Source organism: Sparus aurata, chromosome 15 (assembly GCF_900880675.1).
Source record: "Sparus aurata chromosome 15, fSpaAur1.1, whole genome shotgun sequence".
NCBI lineage: Eukaryota > Metazoa > Chordata > Actinopteri > Spariformes > Sparidae > Sparus > Sparus aurata.
The window spans coordinates 3,557,501-3,569,466 of NC_044201.1; the positions used below are offsets into that span (position 1 = coordinate 3,557,501).

General features: G+C 40.4%; 1 protein-coding gene across 3 annotated transcripts in view; it reads right to left on the bottom strand.

Annotated features, from left to right (window-relative positions):
- The window catches only part of ndst2a (N-deacetylase/N-sulfotransferase (heparan glucosaminyl) 2a), a 64,036-nt gene that overhangs the window by 20,724 nt on the left and 31,346 nt on the right, over positions 1–11,966 (bottom strand). For 2 of the 3 annotated variants that reach the window (XM_030441322.1, XM_030441323.1), the window contains exon 2: positions 6,739–6,793. The exons of the other annotated variant lie outside the window; for it this stretch is intronic. The gene's annotated coding sequence lies outside the window, so the exon portion shown is untranslated. The remainder of the gene's footprint in view (positions 1–6,738; positions 6,794–11,966) is intronic. 3 annotated transcript variants of the gene reach the window in all.

The following is an 11,966-nucleotide window of genomic DNA, read 5'->3' on the forward strand; positions in this document are numbered from 1 at the left end:
AAGAACCTGCTGCCTTACAAAAAAAACGTGCAATAAACATGCAAATAATTGAAACTGATGGCCGGAACATAAACCCCTTTGGAATTGTTAAATAATCCAGGAGACTTTATATTTCCATGTTAAAAGACTGACATGGGAATTTATAGTGGGGACAAATACTGAATATACAGAGACAGTCTGTCCAGACTACTGACCAAAATGTAACTAATAGTCAAGTAAAAACATCAATATAGATACTAAAAACTACTCCAAAATCTAAAGCCCATGTGTTTATGAATGCACTTGGGATGGTTGACTAGAGTTTGTGATAAAGTAACCACACATTCATAATGCAAATGCAACTTATTAGTTCATTAAAGCTTCGAAAAGAGTCGCCTTCCCAATGACCCTGACGAAATACCCCATATAATTATGTGTGTTCCTTCAACAACCATTGTCAGACTGGAATGAATGAGAGACAAAGAATGTGTTGCCTTTGTATGAGTATAGTAAGCATGCATGTAGATGTGTGCACATGCATGCCTTGATTCTTTTGGCTCACAGCGCTAATTAAAGGGGCTTCCCACAGCAATTGGAGGCTGTGAATACTGTGAGGCATCACACAAACACAAAGCAGACAATACCACAGTCAGCAGAGGGCCAACACTGTTTGGGCTTCAATTCATGTTGTGTGGTGGTTTTAAAGCTCATTATTTGTGTGCCTGATTGTATGTGAACAGACACCAGACTGAATAGCTAATGTTTGCAAAAGGTGACGGATAAAAGTGAAACACACACAAATGCCAGGTGGACACTTATGAACTCAATGTTTCGAATAAAGAGGAGGTTAGACAAACTATTTAATAACACATCTCTCTAACACAATGACATTGTAAGCAGTAGTGGTGCTCATGTAAGGGGTCAGATAACGCACAATAATTGCTTGTGTGACAATAAACTTAAAAGACATGGAAAGGGAAGTCTATTATCTAATCATAGTTAGGTATTGTATTTGAGTTGGGAATGTTTAAAAAAATTCAGAGCCTTCAAGATTAATTCAACATCTGAGAATGAAATGCCTGCTACCAGGAGTAATGCTTGGAAGAGTAACACTAGTATGTTGCTAAAAACAACCTTTGAGAATACACAACAAGGACGAATGCCTGTTGTGAAAGGTAGAATGTGATTTTGTGAAACTTAAGTTGATAGCCTGGGGGATGAATGCTCCCTCTAGCAGCAATTCAAAATCATGTGATAAAATGTAAACCAATGTAGGAACACACTTTCAGCTCAGCTGGCCAGGTGCTCAGAGCATGTCAATTCTAGAAATTGTGGACTCTTTGTCTTCACATTGCAGCTGAGGCTAAAACATTACTCAGTTGATGGACTCAATACTATTTTGTAACCGTTCACCTGCGATGGGAGGAATGGGTTCTTCTTTGGTGTGTGAGGAATGTGAAAAGGGGAGGTAGAGTTCAAAGTTTAAAATTGTCTAAATGTTAAAAATAGTTTCACTGCTGTTCAGCAATAAACACCACCATTTGGAACAATGAATTTGTTTTTCGTTTACTCTATTTATTTGGCCATGGACTCCTTCAACCCCAGCAGTGGGATCAGCGCTTCTGAGAGCACAGTGGTGCACAGTATAGAACAACCGTAATGGGGACAGCGACTCAATCGAAGTGCTAATAATTTAATTATGCTTCCATCGGTGCCAAATCTATTTCAAGTGTAAATAATATTTTGGTGCCTGGACTATACTTTTTTTTATCCTTGTTAGAATAGCCATCAAACATCTGAACGTAAGTGTATTAAGTGGCACAGCTCTGACATTACCTCATGATCAATTTCAAATCCATACTCAAAACTGCAGGGCTACAGGGTGTAGCCTACACTAGGCTATAACTTTCCATACTTGTTCAAATACAAAATAACATTTATTCCAAGGGGATGACCACGACTCTGCCAAAGACATTTTATGAGCCAGTCATGACAATAGAGATACAACTGTGCATGCTGGTTTCTAAAATACCATTCACGGTGCGCTTTCAAGATGAGAATCATGCACCAATACCCTGCTTTGCTGTCTGTGTGAAAGTTACAGAGATGGCAAGGTTGGACAAGTTTGTTCCACCTCTGATCTGCCACTAGAGGCAGTAACAGAGATGAGCAGTAATGGGGTAACAGGTCCTGTCTTCATGTCTTATGAACAAAGAAATACCTCATCCATACCTGGAAAGTGTTTGTCATGCCGTCGGTCGTTACAACTCTTTGCCACATTTCTATCCGAAAAACAGTGTCCATCTCCGGCAGCAGAGCCAGGCAACGACTGAACAAAATACTTGTCACCTGTCACTGTTGTTGATACTGTCTCCGGAAATTTGAATTGAAAAAAATCACCACAAGGATCAGTCCTCCCTCAAATGTGAACCGTCAGACCTCTTTTGTTTCCGCAACGGCAGAGTGCTGTATGAAATGCCACTTGGGAGGCTTTACACTGGCGCAGCTTAGTTCAGCGTGAATAAACCAAGGCGCCGTAAAGATAAGTTGTGGCAATAATGCAGAATCTCTGTGTGAAAAGGGATTAAGTCTAACACTAAAGCCCCACTTGCCCTTGCTAAATAAAAGGGATAGCATGTGAGCAACACAGTGCAGCCAAGGGACATAATTGATACTAATAATGACATGCTATTACTGAGCTCTATTAATGCTTCAAAAACTTTACTGACACACTTTACTTTAAAGGGATATTCCGGTGTAAGTTTAATCCATGGTCCAAATCACCGTGAAACTGTTAGACTCCCTCTAATCAAGTTAGCAGACCGCTAATTTACGGAGTTTTATCAACCTCAGAAAAGACGGCACGACAACAATACATTGCAGTAAATGGATCCAAATATAAACCGCCACCGAAAAGCCACAAATAATGCTCAGAACTTCAGCAACAGTACAAATAGGGTCTCAGCACATAGTCTGGGGCATCTAACCCCTGCTGGCTTAGCTGGATTTCTATTGTGAAGCCAAAAACAGATTTCAACTATCCTCCATCAGCTTCCGGGTCGGGGAAGTCCCGACGATTACCAAGTGCGGTTAGAAATGCTCAATTCCGTTCTTTTCCCTGTCCGCTCTCGATAATAACTGTTATAAACTGGCAGGTAAGACATATATGAACTTTGATTGCTTTTCCATGGAGTCATAATCATACATTTTCATCCATGAGCCGCGGAACTCTTCTGCACTCGGTAATCGACTCGTCGGGACTTCCCGTCAACAGGAAGCTGCTGCAGAAGAGTGGTAAATTTAGTCAGCTTTTCAGTAGATATCCAGCTAAGCTAGCGGAGGTTAGATGCCCCGGACTATGTGCTGAGACCCTATTTGTACTGTTGCTGAAGTTTGGTGCTGTTCTGAGCATTATTTGTGGCTATTTGGTGGCGGTTTATATTTGGATCCGTTTACTGCAGTGTATTGTTGTCGTGCGGTCGTTTCTGAGGTTGATAAAACTCCGTAAATTAGCGGTCTGCTAACTTGATCTCTCGAAAGGGAGTCTAACACAGTTTCACGGTGTGTTAGACCATGGATTAAACTTACACCGGAATATCCCTTTTAGTGATACCATCACCCTGGTCATCTGAGTACACATACGTACAGGACATACAGTTGCAGTCAAAAAGTTTACAAAGACTTGTAAAGAACATGTATATTGTGGCATTCTTGAGTTTCAATCATTTCTACAGTGCTAATTTTTCTGTGATGGAATGAGTGTAACACATACCACTTCTAAAAATTCATCAAGTTTGGTTCAAATTTGAATTAATTATAGGTCTCTGTAAATGTGACCAAATCTGCATGGTCAGTAATACACCAATTTTGGTGACGATGTAAGTTGTGTAAGTCAAATGTTCTTTGGAGCATGGCCTTTTAACTTCCGCTGAGTGATTCTGACTGGTAACAGCTGGTGACTTTCCTGTGCCCATTTTAATAGGGCGTGTTTGATACACCCACCAGACTCAGCCACAAACACTACAATGGGAAAGTCTAAAGGCAGGAACACACCGGCCCAACCGCTGGACGTCTGAAGCGTTTGGAGAGACTTGGACGAGGTCGGGAACAAATCTGTTTGGTGTGTTCAGCTGCGTCGGAAGCTTTCGGAGCCGCTCGGACGTTGTCTGATCCGATTCAACATGCGAAGTCTGAGGAGGTTGGTTGTCAGACGTCTGAGCTATTGGATTCTCTGATTGGCAGTGTGCTAGCGAATCAGCACGGTGTGTGGTTTTCATTGGTTTTCTACGCACTCCGTTCCGTCATTTCTTCTTTTCATGTTTTGGAAGTACTGGCACGAGACTAGCTGTTATTATGTCCGTTCAGAACGAATTAATCTGTGTTCATTTAGTAATGCCTCGCTGCATGTTTAGTATGCAGCTGTTTTTGTCTGAAACAGTTAAGTTTTGTTTTGATCGAAAGTAAAGAGAGTTGCGTGCATAAACCTCTAGTCCAGGGGCGCGCAGGTGGTCAAGTGGTTAGAGCGCATGCCACATACGCAGCCGGTTCGATTCCGGCCGGAGGTCCTTTGCTGCATGTCACATCCCCCTCTTTCTCCCATATTTCCTATCTGTCTACTGCTTAATAAAGGTGTCTATGCCGGAAAAATCTTAAAAAACAAAAAAAACCCAAAAACCTCTAGTCCAGCGTCTTTATCACTAGAGCCGCCCGCTTATTGCATCTCGCGCAGAACGTACACGCCACTGTGGAGCTGGCAGCACGGTGTGTTCAATGCAACTTTTGGGCCAACCGGGTCAGATGACAGGCAACAGAGTGGTCGGATAAAGGCAGTTGGCAATTGGTTTGAGTCTGGGCGGTGTGTGGGGGCCTTAAGGAGCTCAGCATTGATCTGAAAGAGCACATTATTGATTTGAACAAGTTAGGAAAGTCATTTGAAGCCATGACGGTCCCATGGTCAACTGCACAAACAACTGTTTGTAGGCATAAAGTGCATGGCACAGTTAGAAAACACCTGCTGCTGAGAGAAAACTGGTAAGGATGATCACAGTTGGGGGGGTTTCACATCAACATGAGCTGAGAGGCTGCAGTGTAAGAAAGAAGCTCTTGTTCCAGACGGGGCAGCTTAAAGCGCGACTGATGTTTGCTGCCGATTACAGGGACAAAGAAAAAACCTTCTGGAGGAAAACTCTGGTCAGATGAAACGAAAATGTTGTTGTTTGGCCCCAATGAGCAGCTCTAATATGTTTGGAGCTGGACCTCCAAAAATGAATCAGTTCATCCTTGAAAGTGGAGATTTGTGCAAAGTTTGAAGAAACCAAAATCACATTCACAAGAATGCATTAAAATGAAATTTATAGGAACCCCTGGTACTTAAGACTGCCTAGATATATAGAGTATGTTCTTTACATGTAAATATTGGACCACAACTGTAGCTACCATGCACAGTTAACCTGTGTGTTCACTCTGCCATTTCATTTTCTAATTCTGCCAACAAGATATGTTGTTTTTTTTCTTTTCTGTTTCGAGTTCAACTGTCTATTGAAGTATGTAATCAACTTTTGTTGGCCGAGAAGCCAACCCAAAGTCTGAGCTGCCAGCGCATTAGTCACAAACAATGGATAACTATGTCTCTAGGCAAGACGCACCAAAATAACCCCAAACCATCAATACGTAGCAAACTACATTTGAGTAACAAGTAGGTCAACTGAAATTTACTTCACATAGATGGCAATTAATGCAGAGTTATTACAATAGACTGTTTTTATTTTGTCCACACACAGCATCTAAGAACTACCAAGAACATCTAGTAGTAAACTGGAATAAACACTCAGCCTACACACACATAGTATATGTGCTTAATAAAATGTCAGACAGACACAGACAGATTTGTTGAGGATGAGGAAGATGAGACGGAGGAACAGAAAAAAAAGAGGAGCATCACACACAGAGTACAGTTGATTGTGGAACGTGTAACTGGCTTTGAAATGGCTCCAAGTGACTTTCCTCAAACTTGACTGACTTTTTCAAATTGATAATGTGCTCTTTCAGATCAATGCTGAGCTAGTTAGACTTTGCCATTATAGTGTTTGTGGCTGAGTCTAATGGGTGTAACAAACAAGCCTATTAAAATGGACCCAAACAAGTCACAAGCTGTTATCAATCATAATCACTCAAAAGAAGTTAGGAGGACATGCTACAAAGAACATTTGATTCACACACCTTTCTATTATCAACCAAAAGTTAACGTTCAAGTTGCTGTATTTATATTCTTGAGCCAGTAGATTTGGTCATAAATTTCAGAAGACCTATAATAAATTCATTTGAACCAAACTTCATGAATGTTTTGAATTTACAAAGTAGTGTGTGTTCCACTCATGTCATCACAGAAAAACGAGAGCTGTAGAAATCATTGGAGCTCAAGAATGCCATGATATGTTACATTTTCTGTGTGTATGTAAACTTTTGACCACTACTGTATCAGTCATGCCGACATGAAAAAAAGTAGTTCGTCTTTTTGTTTACTAGAATATTTTATGACGTCCTGCGAAAATTAAGAATGAAAAAATCCTCTCACCACACCTAAAAGCAGCAAATCACAGACAAGCAAGCTGTCTATTATTTAAGACACTTCATCCATATAAAAAGTTTTCAATAATGCAAGTGGTAATGAAGTGTCTAATCCACACAAATATAACTAGCCAACACAGAGGTGTCAGAACAAGTTACCACAGCTCATTAAATTCATGAAAGTGTACTGACTTGCTTGGACTGGCTTTGCCTCCACTGTTCTTCAACTCAACATTGCTGTGAATATCTGAAAAGGTAAGAAGACACAGGGGTTAGGGTTTAAGTTACAATGGAGTCCAAGGGCTTTATAAAAACAATAACAGGTTGAACAGAATGTATGGTCATTTTAATGGTATTTGTAGCCTACACATCGTTGTCAATAAGGAGATATAATCTGGTGTTAATAATTACAAAAAAGTTTAAAACATCAAGAAAAAGTTCTTTATTTTAATGAAGGCGCAGACTCTCCATACACTTATGTTGTAGAAAGATAAACATCTTAATTTAAAAAATACATTTATTCTCCCCTTCACAATTTTGTGAATTAGTTTAATGATTAGTTAGATTTAGGATTAGTTCAACGCCAGTGTTACTTCTTTTAACAGTTAATGTTTTTGAGACCTCATTGCCATTTCGAGTTCTAACAGGTCACGGAAGGGCGGAATGAGAACAAAGCACAAGGGAAAGAACTGAGTGACCAACCAAATGCATGGCTTACTACAAAAAAACATTAGAAACCAGCATTTGACCAATACACAAAACAATGGACAAAACTAAAAATGAAATATATTAAACTTTGGTGAGCTTCAGGAGGGTCATGAACTCAAAGTAGCAATACAACAATGTCAAAGTACTCCACAGCAGGTAAAAATCCTTCATTGTCGGGTGTATGCTCTGTTATGTGACTACTAGGCTGGGGGAGGAGGTGAAATGTACTTTACACCATGAATGTTTTGTTACAGAGAGGAGAGGGGAAAAGAGGAGAGAGAACCAGAATCTGTTACCACTAGCACTTTTGGGAGAAAGATTTTATTTCAAAGTCTGTGTTCAGCTCACAGTACTTTTGTAGCTTCTAAAGGAATCTCCTTAGTTTTTCTCATCCTGTATTTCACTGATACATCTGCCATGTTTTACGGTTTCGTTTTTTTGCTTTCAGCTGTTTCAGGAGTCATGTTCAGCCAAACACAAATTCCTGTAATGCAGCTTCAGAACAAAAAGGCTTTTAAATGACCAAATGGGGGTCAAAAACAGCATTGGTGAGTGCTGCCTTTAGTGAGAGGCTGACCTGACTTTAGACACAGATTTCTCTGGTTTTGATTATCACTAGAAACTAGGGCTGCACGATATTGGAAAAAACTGACATTGCGATTTTTTTTAACCCTACGATATATATTGTGATATGAAAAAAATACAGGAATTTTCATTAGATGACCTGAATAGCACTTTGTTATGTTACACTGCTGCTATCTTGTGGACAATTAACCTGCACTGATCTTACCTGTTTTTGTCTTACTGAGCTGTGTGGTACTGACACATAAATGGTCAAACTAATTAGTTGCGATTCCTCTGGTTAAGGCAACAGATGCAAGGCACTGTCGACACAGAATATGTTGGATCAATATCATCCTTCTTGTAGCAGAAATAATTCCAGATAACTGATGTTGCTTTTCATTTTGGGACCAAGTCTTTGTTTTGGCGATTTTCTCTTGTTCCTTGCTCATTTTTCAATGTTGTTACCAGCGACTCGCTTCATGTGCAGGGGCTGCACACTGATTAAGAACTAATGTGATTGGTGGATTGCTGCGAATGAAGAGTCTGCATGCAGTGTGTGTCAGGTACCCTTGAAATTAGATGAGTTCATTTGCCTCCTGAACCCCACAGAGAGTCTATGGGGTGTTGTCATGATGAAGATTTGAGACACCAGACCCAACAATACAAACAAGCTGAAGGCCACTATCAAAGTAACCTGGACTTCCTTTACACCTCAGCACTGCCACAGGCTGATCGCCTCCATGCCACGCTACACTGATACAGTAATTCTTGCAAAAGGAGCCCTGACCAAGTAAATAAATGAACATACTTTTCAGAAGTTCAAGATTTCTGTTTTATAAACTCTTTTTTTGATTGGTCTTAATAATATTCTTACATTTTAAGACACTGGATTTTTGATTTTCATGAACTGTAACCTGTAAACTTCAGAATTAAAACAAAAAAAGGCTTGAAATATTTCAATTTGTTAATTAATGTAGAATATAAGTTACAGAAGAAAAGAGCTTTTCCATGACATTCTAATTTTTTGAGATGCATCTGGCCCGAGCCTTAAAATGTAGCGAGAGGGACCTCCAGAATACCCTTCGGGGCCTGCTGCCACTGTGACTCTACCCTGGAAAAAGAGACATGGATGGATACGGGTGGGTGGATGGATGGATGGATTGATTACATTCAGAGACTGAGGATCAGTATAACCCAAAACATTATATTTAATGTGAGCTGCCTGCCTAGCGACTACTAAAATTATTATCATTCAACTATTATCAACTATATCATTTGACAAAATTATCTCAACTAAAGGCCCACTTCTTAGCCTTTTTGTGGGATTTTAACTACATTTCACATTATTCCTATAGTCAGTTGTGAATAAGACATAAGTCACGTGATGACAACTAAGCAGTTATGGAAACTTCAGCCACATGACAACAGGATGTGCCATCTGCTGAGTCAGACCTAGAAATCTCTAAAAAAAAGAGCTGGAAGGTGGAGTTTAGATGTTATTTTTTTGTCAACATACTGTTTCAAGTCATGTAGGAATTTTCATAGTCAATGATTCATGTAGTTTACAGTGCGCAGCCCTTGATGGTAGGAACTAGGGGTGTCAACGTCTACACGTGTAAACAGGTACACGGATAACAAATCATAACCGTTTAGAAAAATCAATAACCGTTTACACGTCTTTTTTTCTTCCTCCTCCTCCTCCTCGTTCATTTCTCATCAATATATATAGTATTCAGGGTTTCCCCTACATGTAATTGACTGTGGCGCACCGCCACGGCAAAATAAAAGCCGCCACACCTTAAAAATTCAGGCATAAATAAATCCAGTGGAAATATTTTACCGTCGTCTTCCACCGCAGTCTTTGACGTTAACTAGCATGTTGGATATTTAGCTTGATAATTGGCTAGAGGATTAAAATGTTCACTTAGAGCAGAGTCCTGCACGGGTCACCGCATCCGACCCGTTTTCCGACAGTAGCACAGATTACATTCCGTACCAGAGCCGACCTGCTATAAATTGATACCGACGCCCGAAGGAAAATTGGACGGACGCAATTTTTTAAAGTGAAAGTAAGATAATGTTGCCTGAAAGCTTCAGATAATAACATTAACTAACTGTACACTTAAATTTTCCCACTAGCGCAGTTATCCGCATACATAATAGATGAATGGGGCACAATGTTACGTTGATATAAAAAAAATCAAATAAAAAAATTCCCGCAGCCACAGCCAGTGTCGCGTCACGTCACTTCAAGTTGACTGTGGGACACAATGGCGGCGGTCAACAAGCAGAGCACTGTGTGTTTTATGAACAAACTGCCAGTGGAAATCAAGTTGAGTGTAGGCTATGTCAGGCAAAGTTGGCTTACAACAACAGCACGGGATCCACGCTAAACCACCTGTGATGGAAACACCCGAACAAGCTGGAGGGAGAGACTGCTGCTGGCATCGGTGCTACCACAACTGCGATAGAAGAGATCATAAATCTCCGACGTGTAACCGTGTACACGTCGGTTAGAAGCCCCAGTTACACGTGTAGAAAAAATTGTAAACGTTGACACCCCTAGTAGGAACTAAGGCTTTGTGTGTGTAAGTGGCATTATTTGCGTGTCCTGTGATTTGCAGTATATACACAACATGATGGGAGATCAAAAAGCTGGTGTCTCTGGTGTTAGTGTTTCTATAGTCCCAACTCCAATAGAGTGACATATCTACTGTCCAAAAGCAGTTATATTCCCGCAGTTAAATTTTCATTCATTCAGAAGGGTACATGATAATATAGAATGTGTCACATTTTTAATCAGCATTAAGGCATGTATCTACCAGATGGGACTCAGTATCAGCACAATATCTAAGGACTCTGACTGAGATCGGGGACATCCCTTTTGTTCCCAGACTTGGTTGAATCCTGCAGCCATTAGTTTTTTTTATCATTCATTTTCATCTTTATACTGCAGTGATGTCAAATTTGTAGTTTTGGTAACTTATAAGCACCTCTGAGTTTTGGGCCTTGTGTGAAAACGTGACATCAATGCAAAAAAACCCCAACCATACATTGTTTTGTGTCCCTGGATGTCTCCTCACTTTGATGTTTCAGTTTGACTCAAGACAATCAATCCTGCAGTTCATCAGCCTACAGGGAAACACATCCCCTCAGCTGCTCTGCTCCAGCTTAACGCTGACTAATACTCATCTACACACTGCAAGCTCCCCATCAGCAAACCACTTCATTTCAGCCTGTGTGACAGTGCCAGCCACATGGTGATCAGAACCATTTGCTCCTCAATCCCACTTTGCAGATATGGGTCTCTCTACCAGCAGTGCTCTGTGTAGTGGTGGTTGAGGAAAAGGAACTCTGTTGCGTAATTCCATGCATTTCAGAGAGGTACTCAGCCACTGCTGACTTATGCACTCAACTTGTGTCCTCGCTAAGGGAGCACAGAGGGAGAGCTTGGCCCTGGCAAACCCCTTTTTTGTGGAAAATGTCCATCTACCACTAGCCAAGTACTGCGAACATATGCGGATGCATGCGCACACACAAAATAGGATGATATACAGGGTTTCCTCCAGGATTTTTTTAAACCGTGGGGGAGGTCTGCCCGAGTGGAAGTGGGGTGGTGACGACGACGACGGCAACATGAATTCTGAAATGTGAAATTATGACTATTTCGAACTGAATGTTTTTCTAAATACATTATTTACAATAGGGTTTCCGGTACATGGCTTGAAAGTATCACTAGGCCAAAACAACAAACACAACAACAACAAATTAAAGATGTAAGTTAAATAACTACACTAGTCTATACTGAATACCTGAACCTCCTTCTCTGCCTCTCCTCTTTTCTCTCCTCCACTCACCTCATGCACTACTTCTGCCTGTGCTCTTATCTAATATAATATTGGGAAGTGTTAAATTCATTCACATCACCAATACCACGCAGATAATGTTAGGAATATTTAAATATTAAACTTATCATGGTACACATCATTATCATTTCTATGACTTGAGGGAATAACATCATGACAATAAGTCAAGAACATTGAGCCTCTCCTTTATGTAAGGTTACCTGACTCTCTTCCTCTGGAACCTTTCTCTTCTTTTGAAAATAGTTTAATATACTCATCTGAAAATGTAACCAGAAAAGAGTC